At 41.8% G+C, this 12098-nt stretch overlaps 1 protein-coding gene across 2 annotated transcripts in view; it reads left to right on the top strand.

Moving 5' to 3' along the window:
- The first annotated feature begins 2356 nt into the window (after window positions 1-2356).
- LOC129627166 (glycosyl-phosphatidylinositol-anchored molecule-like protein) overlaps window positions 2357-12098 on the top strand; it is a 28314-nt gene continuing 18572 nt past the window's right edge. The window contains exon 1 of one of the 2 annotated variants that reach the window (XM_055546817.1): window positions 2357-2507. The gene's annotated coding sequence lies outside the window, so the exon portion shown is untranslated. The remainder of the gene's footprint in view (window positions 2508-12098) is intronic. The other variant, XM_055546818.1, reaches the window with a different exon arrangement.

Here is a 12098-nt window from a genome sequence, read left to right as displayed (position 1 = left end):
GCTCCACATAAAGATATTTATGTAGATGCTGAGAGCAGTATTATCTGTAATGATCAAAGGTGAAAACAATCCAAAAGTCTATCAGCTGATGAACAGATAAACAAAATGAGGTATAATGACACAATGAAATATTATTAAGCAAGGAAAAGGAAATACGGAAACACCACAACACAGATGAAGCTGGAAAGCACTGCAACAAGCTAAAAAAGCCAGGGTTATACAATTCCATTGACAGAAAATGTTCAGAATAGGGGACAGAAAGTACACTTGTGGTTGCCTAGTGCTGGGGGTGGGGTGAGCCTGGGTGGTGTAAAGGGATAACCGTGAATGGCTTTCGGGTTTCAGTTCAAGGTGAAGTCATTATTGGACTATAGTGATGGTTGGCATAGCTGTGAATATAACAAAAATTATTGACCTGTGCACATTAAATGAGTGAATCCCATGGTATATAAATTAATATCTCAGTAAATTTATTCGGACACACAAATAAACAAGGTAACGACACATGTTACAACATGGAGGAAACTTGAAATATGACACCAAGTGAAGCAGCCAGGCACCAAAGGCCAAATAACGTAGGAGACCTTTTCTTTGAAATATCTAGAGTGATGGGTGATTTTGTGTGTCAATTTACCTAAGCTATGGTGTTCAAATTCTTGGCCAAACACCAATCTAGATCTTGCTATGAAGAGATTTTTCAATGTGATGAGCTCTTTCATCAAGAGACTTTGAGTAAAGCCAATTATCCTCCATAAAGTGGGTGGGCCTCATCTAATCAGTTGGAAGTCTAAAGAGTAAAGGTCAAGAATCTCCAAGGTAGAAGAAATTCTCCTTGGAAGACTATGGCACAGACCCCTGCCTGAGTTTCAAGCCTTCAGCCTTGTGGAATTCAGGCTCAAGGCTGCAAGAGAGTTCTTTGCTGAATTTCTGCCAGCCTGCCCAACAGATTCTAAACCTACCAGAGCCTACAACTATAAGAACCAACTCCTGAAAACAGCTGTCTCCTTCAAAGGTCTTTTTCTCTCTCCTGTCATCAGTCTCTCCCTCCCTTCCTCCCTGCATCAGAAAGCCTGTAAGTGAACATTCATGCTTTCTGACTTTGCTTTTCTTCTCTATTGGTCTATTTTTCCACCCTTAGCCCAACACCACACTCTCTTAATAAAGGAGAAGGCATAAATGCTCTTGGCAGTTGAGAGAGCAAGTCCTCCAGAATTTTCCTTCTCAAAGTAGATTGCATTTGCTACTCCTAGCCCTTTTCATTTTCATAAACATTTAAACATTTGAAATCAACTTCATGCAGACCCACAAACACCCAGACACACAACACACACACACACACAAAATACACATGTGCACACACGTGCCCACACCACCAGCTGAGATTCGGACTGAATTTCATTTAACTTGTAGATTAATCTTCACTCTGTTGGGAATCAGCATTCATAAACTTGGTGTATCCTTACTGTCTTAAGGATTTAATTTCAATAGAAAACCTGGTTCGTAGGTTTTTCAGAAAGATTCAGAAAATTTTAGTCTCCTGATCTCATTGTGAGTCAGTTCAAGTTCACAGTGTTTTTCAGGTTTTAGTCATTTCACCAAGATTGTGACATTTATCACATTTATAACATTTGACTTTTCATCAAATAAATAATAAACTCAGGGAAAGGGCTAATCGATGCCTCCCATTCCATTTGTGATATCGGTTTTGAGAAACTTATTTTTCTTATTTGGTGGCTCTTTTTCTGTTTTACCATACTATGATTCCCCACTATATAACCAACTTTGGCTTTGTGGGTTTACCTCCTGTTCACTTCTCCTCTCCTCTTTATATTTCCTTTGTCATTTATTTGGGTGGATAATCTATTCTTTTCCTAACCTCTTGAATGGAACTTGAGAAAATTTTCACCCTTTTCTCTCTTCTGCTAGATGCCTGTGATGTGATATATTTTCACTAAGCACCTTTTCCGCTCTTTTCCCTGCACTTTTAACTTGTGATCACCTCACAATCCTTTAGACCTTACTGTTATCCAGTATCCGCTGGGGCCTCTCTTCTGAGTAATTGGTTTAGACTAGTTACAAAGAATTTGGGCATTTGCTGGTTAACTCTCAAGTAATAGATTCTCCCTCAGTTCCACTGTAACAGAGAAGGAACGCTAGTACTATCAGTCATGGAGACTTGTGAAGCTGGGCTATGTCACGGCATGAACCTGCCCCGCCACCCCGGCTCCTGCCCAGACCTCCTGGAACCATCTCCCCGCTCCGTGTCCTCTAACACTTTCAGGCATCGACCTCCGCCGGGCGCTCTGACGAGAGTGCCCCTGGGGGCGCTCCGAGCGCGGAGAAACCTTCTGGAAGCCGCGCAAAGCCCGTTGGGAGGCGCCACTCAGTGCTTCCGGGTGGAGTGTGAGCGCCGAGCCGGAGCGGCCTGTCCTCACACACCCGCGGCGGTCGCACTACCTATAGCCTGCGGAACCCCTTGCAGGTCGTGTCCGGGAAGGTGCCAGAAGGTTTGGACAAGACGAGGGTGGGGTCGGGAGGCAGTGGAAAGGAAATTCCACGGTCTGGCTGGGACACGGGGGCGGGGAAGTTCCACGGTTCTTAGCAGGACGCGCGTGTCAGGGAAGATTCCAGAAGGTCTTCGCAGAGCACGGGGACCGAGGGTTCCAGAAGGTCTGCCGGCACATGGGATGCCCCCGGGGAACGTTGGGATCGCCTGGGAAGGCCATGGAGCACGGAGACGTTTCTAGCAGCACACGACAGTTGTAGCCCAGAACAAGACGACGGGTGGACAGTGAAGTCAGGGGCTTGTGGAGGAGATAGGTCTCCGGAGCTCTGGGCCGGACACGGGGAGTGTTGACGCTTCTGGAAGGTTGGGCAACGAATGGGAGGTGGGGGCTGTGCTACAGGCCCGGAGTCGGCCTGAGATCAGTGTCGGCAGATTCTGGGATTTGGCCCTGGGCCCTAGAACAAGGATGCGAGATCCTGCTAGCGCCACTCACACCGCAGAACCCCAAAGCACCCCGCGCCCATGGGGTGCCCCAATCCATCTAGCAGCCTCGGCCCTGGGTACAGAAACCTCCACCTGGCACATAGCACTCCCTCCCCTTTGCGTTCTTGGCTGATTTTGCTTTAGGGCCTTCGTTTCGGGTTGAATTGGCTGTCACTTTCTTGGGTTTTGAGATGGAATATGGGACCCCGGGTCTGCAGCATTTCTGATGGATGCTTGTCTCCCTACTTTTCCTGCCGGATCTTGAGGCTGTTTAGGTCTGGTTTTGTTTTGTAATATTTTTATTATCGTGGTGCCCCAAATAGGTTGTGTTTTCTACGGGGAATGAAGGGGGTGGGAAGTAGGGAGGGCATTATTATTTTGGAACTGTGTTCTTCTTAATTTGCAGACAGGGGAGGTGACTCCTATCTTGCTTAATATCCCTGTAGTTAGGAATGGTACTCTGATTGAGGTTCACGGTCCATTATGGACATGAAACCACCATCCTTCTTCATCTCTTACAGTCTCTTTTCCTGTTAATCTTTTTTCCCTTCAAGTTCACACTGACTAATGCGAATGAGCCGTTTCCACATCTCGGTTCTATTACACCGTCTGCTTCAGGCTCTAGTTTCACGTGCTTTATTTCTAACTGGGATGTGCAGTTAACTGTCTTGTAGTGGGACCTGCCGGTAAGTAGACAGGGGAAGTCTTCTTGTGTTGAAGCATATTCATTTTACCTTCATTTTTGAAGTATCATTTCCCTTCATTAGAGTAGAGGTCCTGGTGCACAGTGTCTTCACTCATTTGGAAGCGACTGTCCCTGAGGATTGTGGCAAGACCAGACATGGCTGCTGCCCGGAGGTACTGCCTGGGTTTCCTCTGGCTCACGTTCAGATTGTCTCTGACTAAGAATCGTTTTCCACTGTTCAGCTGTGGTCCGTCTAAGATTGCTCTTCCTTGTGTGAGATTTCCTATTGACCTGCCACACTGAACTTTTTGGGTTGTGGGCTGATGGCCCAAGTCATCTTGGGAAATTGTCGTGTCTGGCATTATTTCTTCCGAGATTGGCGCTCTCTCTTTCCTCTCATTCTAGGACTCTGCTTAGGTGGATACTAGGTGTGGGACTCTGACCTATGCTATGAGTCCTGCTTTGGCTCTTCTGTTCATTCCTTTGTTGGCGTTTCTCTGGGTATCAGTTTGGATATTTTGTGTAAACCTTTCTTCACATTTCCTATTGCTCTGTTTTGTAGCATCTGCTTATCTGTTTGTCCCGTTCAGTGAGTTTTCATTTTCAGATATTTTGTGTTTCTGTCTTAGGATGTTCATTTCTTTCTCTTTCTGGAGGTTGTAATGCCTTCTAGGTTCCTTTGCCTGGTCTAATCAAGTTGATGTCAGCCCTATTAACAGAAGGAAAAGCAATTTAATTTTGTATGTATGGAGGCCCCACAGCTATAGGACCTAAGAAGCAATCACAGGAAACTGTTTATGTGACCTTCTAGATAAAGAATTAATTATTTGAGAAGAATTTAAAAGAAAGAGGGATTTTTCCTTGTGGTACCACATTAATGAAGACGTAACAAAGTTTGTTTATGCCCCCATTCAGCCTCAGTATCTCCCTGTCTTCCACCATAAGGATGCTCTCCAATCCTCCTCACACAGGTGGAATACCTTCCCCTGGGAGTTTTTCCTCTTCCTTTCAGGGGAACAAAGTAGGGTCAGAGCGTGTCCTCTTATACTGGGTGTTTGTTAAGTCATATTAAACCAAAGTAATCGTTATACAGGGTTGGTGTATTTTGTGGAGGTGTGCCTCGAGTCCTCTTAGTGTCCTCTTCAGCTTAACCTGGAATGTTCACACGTTAAAGCTGAGGTGGCAGGTGTTCCCATTTTTCATTGAATTACGCGCTTAGTCTTGAACAGAGGTCAGGTAAGTAATTGTGTCTCATTCTAGGGGGCAGTGATGCAGCTGACGTTCTAAGTTAGCCCTACATTGTGGGAGAAGCTGGGTGTTTAATGAGGCGTTGCCATGGAAAAAAAAGGAAGTAACGGTGAATGTTGGGAGCCAGTGGTAAACCAGTTTCTGAGTGTTGAGCGCGGCCAGTACAGCAGAGCTCTCATATCAGATTTGAAGTGTTTACCTAGAGGGCAGGTGGCGGCAAATTGACAGATTTTCCTGGTTTGCAGTTTGAAGGTCTTAAGTGATGGTCCTGAGTGGCCCACATGGCAACAGGCACCATGACTGTCTATACATGAGCTGTTGTGGTAATTGCTGAGAAGTTTAGACAGAGTTGTCCACCTGTATTGCATGGCTTTCAAAAAAGAACAGCTTTAGTTCTTAATGACCGCAAGTCAAGAGGGTGGGAAGAAAACAGGAAATTTTAGTTTGGAAGGATGTAGCCAAATTATGAGGGAACAGGACTAGAAGAATTCAGGGTTTAGTCCAGTTTACAGTTCAGAAACCACCTCAAAGGTAGACAGCAGAAGTAGAACCTGATATTCATTCAGTGGTATTACCAAAACATAATTTTTTCTCTCCTCGGATACCCCCATTTTTGTTGGAGCAACCATAGTGAGACTGTGTTTGCCAGTTAGTCTAGTTGCAATCAACTTGGCTTGATCATTCCAATGAGTGCAACAAGAATAGAGGTTGACCATGTAAAATTTAAAACACTGTTTGCTGGAACTTTTCATGAGGAGTGACTGATTGGACTTTGAAGCCCGCTCGAGGCTGAGGAGCCAGTTGGGTTATTTGCCATCAGACGTTGTCTGCAATACCTAAGGTTTGGGTGAATTTGTCCTTTCTCGAGGGTCCCAGACTATCCTGAGGTTCCTGTGCTTGTCAGGAAGTGACCTTTCTTAGTGACCTGGGAGGACTGCCAGAGCCTGTAAGCAAGCTGGGTGTGTGCTCAGTCGCTCTGGCATGTGTGACTCTTTGCAGTCATGTGGACTGTGGCCCACCAGGCTCCTCTGTTCATGGAATTTCCCAGGCAAGAACACCGAAGTGGGTTGTCATTTCCTTCTCTGGGGGAAGCTTCCTGAATCAGGGATCAAACACACATCTCCTGCATTGGCAGGTGGATTCTTTTCCGCTGAGCCACCGAGGAAGCCTCATGATCATCTCTAGGTCCATCCATCTCTACTGCTGAACATGGCATTATTTAGTTCTTTTTATGGCTGAGTAACATTGCATCATGTTTTTCACCTCTTCCTTTGTCAATGGACATTTAGGCTGCCTCCATGTCTTAGCTATTGTAAATAGTACAGCAGTAATCATCGGGGTACTTGTGTCTCTTTGACTTACGGGTTTTCCCAGATCTATGCCCAGAAGAGGGATTGCAGGATGATATGCAGCTGTGATATTCACTGTTTAAGGAACCTCCATTCTGTTCTCCCGAGTGGCTTCACCAATTTACATTCCCATCAACAGTGTAGGAGGCTTCCGTTTTCTCCACAGCCTCCCCAGCATGTGTTATTTGTAGATTTTTATATGATGGCCCTTCTGATGAGTGTGATGTGATATTTCTTCACTAGAGTTTTGGTTTCCATTTCTCTAATAATTAGTGATATTGAACATGTTTCATGTGCCTTTTGGCCACCTTTATTTTTTTTGGATAAACACCTATGTGGGTCTTCAGCCCATTTTTCATCTTTTAATATCTGTATTGTGATGTTGATTCTGTTTGTACATTTTGGAGATTGACCCCTCGTCTGTCTCATTGTTTGTGAGTGTTTTCTCCCATTGTCTAGATTGTCTTTTCATTTTGTTTATGGCTTCAGTTGCCGCGCAAAAGCTTTCAAGTTTAATTCAACCTGTTTTAATTTTGTTTTATTTCCATTACTCTAGTAGATCCGGAAGGGATTGCTGTGATAGATGTCAAAAGTGTCCTGCCTGTGTTTTCTTCTGGAAGTTTTATAATGTCCGGTCTTATATTTAGGTCGTGAATACATTTTGAATTTATGTTTGTATGTGGTATGAGAAAATGTTCTAACTCCATTCTTTTACGTGTAACTGTCGCATTTGCCCAGCACTGCTTAGTCAAGAGACTGTCTTTTCTCCATTTTATATTCTTCCCTCTTTCACTGTACATTAATTTACTGTAGATGCATGGCTTTATTTGGGGATTTTTATCCTTTCCCACTGATCTGTATTTCTCTTTTTCTGCCAGTACCTTACTCTCTCTGAGGACTGTATGAAGTGTGGCTACAGTCTGGGAGTGTGGGAAGTCTGGGAGTGTGATTCCTCCAGCTCCACTATTCTTTCTAAAGATTGATTTGGCTGTTGCAGAATTGTATATTTCCATGCAGATTTCAAATTTTTTGTTCTAGTTCTCTGAGAAATACCATTAGTAATTTTCTAGGAATTGTATTGAATACCTAGATGGTTCTGGGTATGAGAGACAATTTGACAATATTGATTCCTCCAAAGCAAGAACATGGTCATATCGTTCCCTCTGTTTGTGTCATCTTTGATTTCTTCCATCAGGATCTTACAGTTTTCAAAGTAGAGGTCTTTTGTCTCCTGAGGTATGTTTATTCCTAGGATTTTCCTTCTCGTTTTCTCACTGTTATTTGATTATTTATTTTTGACTGTACGGAGTCTTAGTTCCTGTGCAGACGTTTCTCTAGTTGCATCACGGGGGGCTGCTCTCTAGTTGTGGTGCGTGGCTTCTCATTACACTGGCATCTCTTCTTACCGAGCTTGGGCCCTTGGTCTGGAGGAGTTCAGTAGTTGCCGCTCCTGGTCTCTAGATCGCAGGCTCAGTAATTGTGGCACACACAGGCTTCGCTGTTCTGCAGCATGCAGGATCTTCCTGGACCTGGGATTGAACTGGTGTCTCCTGCACAGACAGGTGGACCGTTTACTCTGTAAGCCACCAGGGAAGCCCTGGGGTGTCATTGTCTTTTTTTTTTTTTTAACTTTTTTTTTTATTATTATTAAAGGATAATAGCTTTACAGAATTTTGCTGTTTTCTGTCAAACCTCAACATGAATCAGCTGTCGGTTTACATATATCCCCTCCCTTTTGAAACTGCCTCCCATCTCCCTCCCCATGCCACCCCTCTAGGTTGGTACAGAGCCCCTGTTTGAGTTTCCCGAGCCATACAGCAAATTTCCATTGCCTGTCAATTTTACATATGGTAACGTAAGTTTCCATGTTACTCTTTACACACGTCTCACCCTCTTCTCTCCCGACGTCCTTAAGTCTATCCTCTATGTCTGTTTCTCCGTTGCTGCCCTGTAAAAAGTTCTTCAGTCCCATTTTTCTAGATTCCGTGTACATGTGTTAGGATAGGATACTTATCTTTCTCTTTCTGACTCACTTCACTCTGCATAATAGATTCTGAGTTCATCCACCTCATCAGAACTGCCTCAAATGTGTTCCTTTGAATGGCTGGATAATATTCCATTGTGTGTATTTACCACAACTTCTTTATCCATTCATCTGTTGATGGACATCTAGCTTGCTTCCATGTTCTAGCTATTGTAAATAGTGCTGCAGTGAACAATGGGATACATGTGTCTGTTTCAGTTTTGGTTTCCTCAGGGTTCATGCCTGAGGAAGGAGTGGGATTGCTGGGTCATAAAGTGGCTTCATTCCTAGTTTTTTAAAGAATCTCTATACCGTCTTTCATAGTGGCTGTATCCATTTAAATGCCACCAACAGTGCAAGAGCGTTCTCTTTTCTCCACACCCTCTCCAGCATTTATTGTTTGTAGACTTTTTGACGATGGCCATTCTGAGTGGTGTGAGGTGATATCTCAATGTAGTTTTGCTTTGCATTTCTCTTATAATGAGCGATGTTGAGCATCTTTTCATGTGTTTGTTAGCCATCTGTATGTCTTCTTTGGAGAAATGTCTGTTTAGTTCCTTTTCCCACTTTTTGATTGGGTTGTTTGTTTTTCTGGTATTGAGTTGTATGGGCTGCTTGTATGTTTTGGAAATTAATCGTTTTTCAGTTGATTCATTTGCTATTATTTTCTTTCCATTCTGACGGTTGTCTTTTCACCTTGCTTATAGTTCCCTTTGCTGTGCAAAAGGTTTTAAGTTTAATGAGGTCCCACTTGTTTACTTTTGTTTTTATTTCTGTTACTCTAGGAGGTGGGTCATAGAGGATCTTGCTTTGATTTATCGAGTGTTGTGCCTATGTTTTCCTCTAAGAGTTTTATAGTTTCTGGTGTTACATTTAGGTCTTTAATCCCTTCTGAGTTTATCTTTGTGTGTGGTTTTAGGAAGTGTACTAATTTCATTCTTTTACATGTAGCTGACCAGTTTTCCCAGCACCATTTATTGAAGAGGCTGTTTTGTCTCCATTCTATATTCTTGCCTCTTTTGTCAAAAACTAAGGTACCCATAGGTGCATGGGTTTATTTCTGGGCTTTCTATCTTATTCCATTGGTCTATATTTCTGTTTTTGTGCCAGTACCATACTGTCTCGATGACTGTGGCTTTGTAGTATAATCTGAAGTCAGGAAGGTTGAATCTTCCAGCTCCATTCTTCTTTCTCAAGACTGCTTTTGCAACTCGGGGTCTTTTGTGTTTCCATATGAATTGTGACATTTGTTGTTCTAGTTCTGTGAAAAAGTGCCATTGGTGATTTGGTAGGGATTGCAGTGAATGTGTAGTTTGTGTTTAGTAGTACAGTCATCTTCACAATATTGATTCTTCCTCCCCAGGAACATGAAATCTCTCTCCATCTGTTGATGTCATCTTTGATTACTTTCATCAGTGTGTTATAATTTTCAGTATGGGTTTTTTGTCTCCTTAGGTAAGTTTATTCCCAGATACTTAATTCTTTTTGTTGCAGTGGTGAATGGGATTGATTCCTTAATTTCTCTTTCTGATTTTTCATTGTTAGTGTATAGAAGTGGAGTGATTTCTGTGTATTGGTTTTGTATCCTGCAACTTTGCTAAGTTCACTGATTAGCAGTAGTAGTTTTCTGATACTATCTTTAGGGTTTTCTGTGTACAGTATTATGTCATCTGCAGACAGTGAGAGCTTTACTTCTTTTCATATCTGTTTCCTTTCCTTTTTTTCCCCCTTCTCTGACTGTTGTAGCTAGGACTTCCAAAACTATGTCGAATAATAGTGGTGAAAGTGGGCACCCTTGTCTTGTTCCTGATCTTAGGGGAAATGCTCTCATTTTTCACCATTGAGAATAATGTTTGCTGTAGGCTAATCATATATGGCCTTTACTATGTTGAGGTAGGTTCCTTCTGTGCCCATTTTTTGAAGAGTTTTCGTCATAAATGGGTGCTGAATTTTGTCAAAGACTTTTTCTGCGTCTATTGAGATGATCATATGATTTTTGTATTTCAGTTAGTTAATATGGTGTATCACATTGATTTGCATATATTGAAGGATCTTTGCATCCCTGGAATAAACCCAACTTGATCACAGTTTATGAGGTTTTTGATGTGTTGCTGAATTCTCTTTGCTAAAATTTTGTTGAGGATTTTTGCATCTATGTTCATCAGTGATATTGTCCTGTAGTTTTGTTCTTTTGTCTTGTCTTTATCTGGTTTTGGTATCAGAGTGATGGTGGCCTCGTAGAATGAATTTGGAAGTGTTCCTTCCTCTGCAATTTTTGGAAAGTGTTTTAGAAGGATAGGCATTAGCTCTTCTCTAAAAGTTTGATACATTCTGCTGTGAAGCCATCTGGCCCTGGGCCTTTGTTTTTTGGGAGATTTTTGATCACAGCTTTAGTTTTAGTGCTTGTTACTGGGTTGTTCATAATTTCTATTTCTTCTTGGTTCAGTCTTGGAAGATTGAAGTTTTCTAAGAATCTGTCCATTTCTTCCAGGTTATCCATTTTATTGCCATATAGTTGTTCATAATAGTCTCTTATAATCCTTTGTATTTCTGCATTGTCTGTTGTAACCTCTGCTTTTTCATTTCTAATTTTATTGATTTGATTCTTCTCTTTTTCTTTCTTCTTGAATCTGGCTAAAGGTTTCTGAATTCTGTTTATCTTCGCAAAGAACCATCTTTTAGTTTTGTTCATCTTTACTCTTGTTTTTTTCATTTCGTTTTCATTTATTTCTGCTCAGATCTTTATGATTGCTTTCCTTCTACTAATTCTGGGGGGTGGGGGTTGTTCTTCTTTTTCCAGTTGTCTTAGGTGTAAATTTAGTTTGTCTATTCGAGGTTTTTCTTGTTTCTTGAGGTAGAGTTGTATTCCTATAAACTTCCCTATTAGAACTGCTTTTGCTGCATCCCACAGGTTTTGAGTTGTGTTTTCATTGTCATTTGTTTCCAGAAATTTTTTGATTTCCCTTTTGCTTTCTTCAGTGACCTGCTGGTTATTTAGAAACATGTTGTTCATCTCCGAGTGTTTGTGTTTCTTATAGTTTTTTTTTTCTTCTTCTTGTAATTGATATCTAGTCTCAAGCATCCTGGAGAATGTTCTATGTGCCCTTGAGAAGAAGGTGTACTCTTCTGCATTTGGATGGAATGTCCTGAAGATATCAAGGAGGTCCATCTCATCTAATGTATCATTTAAGACTTGTGTTTCCCTATTAATTTTCTGTTTCGATGATCTGTCCATTGGTGAGAGTCGGGTGTTAAAGTCTCCTAGTATTCTTGTGTTACTGTCAATTTCTCCTTTATGTCTGTTAGTGTTTGTCTTATGTATTGAGGTGCTCTTATGTTGAATGCATAGATATTTATAATTGTTTGTCTTCCTCTTGGATTGAGGCCTTGATCACTATGTACAGTCCTTCTTTATCTCTTGTAATCCTCTTTAATTTAAAGTCTATTTTGTCTGACATGAGGATTGCTACTCCAGCTTTCTTTTGCTTCCCATTTGCATGGAATATAGTTTTCCATCCTCTCACTTTCAGTCTATATGTGTCTTTAGTTCTGTAGTGGGTTTCTTGTGGATGGCATATATATGGGTTTTGCTTTTGTGCCCATTCAACCAGTCCGTATCTTTTGGTGGAGCATTAGTCCATTTACATTTAGAGTAATTATTGATATATATGTTCCTATTGACATTTTCTTAATTGTTTGGGACTTTCTAGATCTTTTCTCCTCTCTTGCATTTCTTGGCTATATAAGTCCCTTTAACGTTTGTTGTAAAGCTGGTCTGATAGTACTGAATTCTGTTAAGAAATG

Source organism: Bubalus kerabau, chromosome 14 (genome assembly GCF_029407905.1).
Source record: "Bubalus kerabau isolate K-KA32 ecotype Philippines breed swamp buffalo chromosome 14, PCC_UOA_SB_1v2, whole genome shotgun sequence".
Classification (NCBI taxonomy): Eukaryota; Metazoa; Chordata; class Mammalia; order Artiodactyla; family Bovidae; genus Bubalus; species Bubalus kerabau.
Note: the sequence above shows the minus strand (reverse complement) of the source record. Positions and strands in the feature narration are given on the sequence as shown.